At 44.5% G+C, this 3520-nt stretch overlaps 1 pseudogene; it reads left to right on the forward strand.

Annotated features, from left to right (window-relative positions):
• Positions 1-1038: 1038 nt before the first annotated feature.
• LOC138094117 (histone chaperone ASF1B pseudogene) lies at positions 1039-1624 on the forward strand (annotated as a pseudogene).
• Positions 1625-3520: the final 1896 nt, after the last annotated feature.

Consider the following 3520-nt stretch of genomic DNA (forward strand, 5'->3'; position numbering starts at 1 on the left):
GGGTTTGTGGTGCTTGGTAAAGCTAAAGAAGCATTTTCTTAAGATGACCATCTGTGGATCCTAATATTCCTTATATGAAGTAAAGTTCTTGATTCCTCATGAAAATCCTGTCTTTGCAGAAATGTTAAATCTCCATTTTCCTCTATCATTTCTTTGTGCCTTTCTGACATCAGTCATCATGCTTGTATCCAAGTCATTAACAGCTGAATATGCCTAATAAATTACCTACAGACATGAAGCTTGATCTCACTTTATACCCACAGCCACACTAAGGTCAAGTGGGTTTTTAGTGCTGCTTCAAAATCTTATGTCATAACCCAGACAATTCACTCTTCTATTCCCCTAGACTATCCCATGCCTTCTCCTCACTCCACTCCAGATCTCTTCTCTCAATCTCATTCAAATTGGATAACCATGCTTCCTATTTATGAGGAAACCAGAAAATATCAGAATAGTATTTGTACTTGAGAGACCATCACTTTTAACAACTTGCATCCTGCTCATTTACTCTGCTGTCTCTACTGTCCCAGTGAAAGTTCTAGGTGTGCCTCTATTAAGGAAGGAGTCACATCTTCTCTTATCTCATCAAGGGCAGAAGTATTAAAAAAAAAAAAAAGGCAACCCTTTCTTACATCGTTTTATTTTCCTCTTTACAGAGCATTTTTATAAGCACATAAACACCTTTTTTTTTCCATTAAAAAAATCCTCTCTTGACCAACAAGATTTGTTACTACGTCCTCAAATCTTTATTGTCATCTTTTCTCTCTTTGTTTTCTGCTCCAGTCACATTATCTCTTTCGTGGTTCCTCAAGTACGCCAGGCATGTGCCTGTGTGCTAAGCCACTTCACTCGTGCAACTCTTTGCAATAGCTGCCGGTCTCCTCTGTCATGGGATTCTCCAGAGAATACTGGAGTGGAACTTCAGATAGCAGTCAGAGAAGGCGGGAGCTGATTTGGACAAAGCTACTCTGCTGATCTGACAAGACCCAGTTGCCGGCTCGGCCCCAGCTCTGGCCTCAGCAGCGACCCTACGAGGCGATGGCTAAGGTGTCAGTATTGAGCATGGTGGTAAGGGAAAATCCGAGCCTTTTCCACAGCCCTTTCTGGTTCAAGATCAGCTTCGAGTGCAATGAGGCCCTGGCAGACTACCTGGAGTGGAAGATCGTTTATATTGGCTCAGCTGAGAGCAAGTTTGATCAAATCCTAGACTCTGCTGGTCGGCCCTGTCCCAGCAAGGAGACACATGTTCATCTTTCAGGTGGATGCTCCCAATCCATCCCTCATCCTCGAGACGGATGCCCTGGGAGTGACCATGGTCCTCATCACCTGCAGCGACCACAGACAGGAGTTCATCCGAGTCAGCAACAACCTTGACAGTGGGTACCTCAGCAGCTAGCTGTGTGAGAACCCGCCCCTGAAGTCAGATTTCTCTCAGCTCCAGTGGAACATCTTGGCCTCAAATCCCTGGGTGAATTGCTTCCACATCAACTGGGACAACAACACCAACAGGCTGGAAGCCATAGAAAACCAGGACCCTGCCCTCAGCTGCAGTGGTATCAAGGGCTTGGGTCACCCTGGCTGCAAAATGGGCCTCCTCCATCAGAACTCTATTGACTTCATCTAACTGTTGGACTCCAGGCCCTACCTGGGCCCAGTTGGGACTACAACCAGTCTCCTGGCACATCTGGAGGGACATCCAGGCCTCCTGGAGAGTCTCGGGGAGGCCATGTGGAGGACTTTGGGGTCGTGAGCTATCCAGACCAGTCAAAACCTGGACCCCAGGAAGAAAGGGGCTTCTGGTCTCTTCTAGCCTTGGCCCAGAGGATAATCTCCCCTCTACTGCCCAGGCCTGAAAGAAGCAAGTACTCAGCTCTTAATTCTTTCTGTCTTGTGTCCTTTCTGTCTTCCACATACACTATAAACCCCATCTGTGGGCCATTGTGTCACCATCATCCAGGGAGTGCCATTAATCCAAAACTCTTCTAATAGACCACTCTGCATTGAGGCTTTCTTGGTTAATACCTGGCAAGGCTCTGACTCTGTTGGGCCAAAGGTTCTGACATTCACTTCCCTTCCCAACCATCTGAGCAGATCCACCCAACTTTCTGGAGTCCCAGGCCAGGAGTCTTGGTAGAAGATGGACTCAGACACACTTTCTTGTCCTTTTACTAGGATGATTTTTAGGTCTTTCCAATTCAGTAGCACTCTGGAAAACTCTATTCCCATAAAGGTAGTCAGCAGGATACTAAGAAAAGATGGTTGACTCTCCTTTGAGTCACAACCATCTTCCTCTTACCTCCCAACTGGATATGGCTTTCCCTGGAGGCTGCTCCTTAGAGACAATGGCATTTTGAAGGGACCTGCTGTTATTAGTCTGTCTCAATATCGGTTTCAGGACCTCTCTGCTTTTGGCTGCCTTGGTCTGAGCTCTGCCAAAACCTCTTGTTCTTAGGTCACAGAGCAGACCAGGGAAGTAATAGGGACCTTCCTCCCCTGCCATGCTCCCCACCCTCAAGCCCATCCCCTCACTGCTATGTGGATATTGTTGTGATTGCACTTTGTATATTAAAAGGTTTTTATATTAAATGTTTAAAAGTGAAAGTGAGTCACTCAGTCATGTCCGACTCTTTGACTGAGGAGCCTGGTAGGCTACAGTCCATGGGATTTTCCAGGCAAAAATACTGAAGTGGGTGGCCATCTCCTTCTCCAATAAAATGTTGGTTTGTCTAAAAATAAAAAGCATTTAAACTAAACTCTTTTCTGCTTAAAAAAAAAAAAAAAATACTGGAGTGGGTTGCAATGCCCTCCTCCTAAGAATCTTTTCTCAGAGCAGTTTTCTTTGCCTGGAATTTTCTTTCCCCAAACAGTTGTTTGGTAAACTCTCTCATCTCTTCAAGGCTCACTTTATCTGTGAGACCAACTAGAAAAAACCTACTTAATATTGGGCCATCATTCTGAGCACTGGTATTCCTGCATCTCTTATTTTTACGAATTTTCCTTGGTTCTACAGCATGTAGCAGAAATAGATGTTTTTCTAGTACTCTTGCTTTTTTGATGATCCAGTGGATGTTGGCAATTTGATCTCTGGTTCCTCTGCTTTTTCTAAAACCAGCTTGAACATCTGGAAGTTCACAGTTCATGTATTGCTGAAGCCTGTCTTGGAGAATTTTGAGCATTACTTTATTAGCATGTGAGATGAGTGCAATTGTGTGGTAGTTTGAGCATTCTTTGGAATTACCTTTCTTTGGGATTGGAGTGAAAACTGACATTTTCTAGTCCTGTGGCCACTGCTAAGTTTTCCAAATTTGCTGATGTATTGAGTGCAGCACTTTCACAGCATCATCGTTTAGGATTTGAAAGAGCTCAACTGGAATTCCATTACCTCCACTAGCTTTGTTCATAGTGATGCTTCCTAAGGCCTACCTGATTCACATTCCAGGATGTCCAGCTCTAGGTGAGTGGGAGTGATCACACCATCATGATTATCTGGATTGTGAAAATCTTTTTTCTACAGTTCTGT

The sequence above is a fragment of the Capricornis sumatraensis genome, chromosome 17, assembly GCF_032405125.1.
Source record: "Capricornis sumatraensis isolate serow.1 chromosome 17, serow.2, whole genome shotgun sequence".
Classification (NCBI taxonomy): Eukaryota; Metazoa; Chordata; class Mammalia; order Artiodactyla; family Bovidae; genus Capricornis; species Capricornis sumatraensis.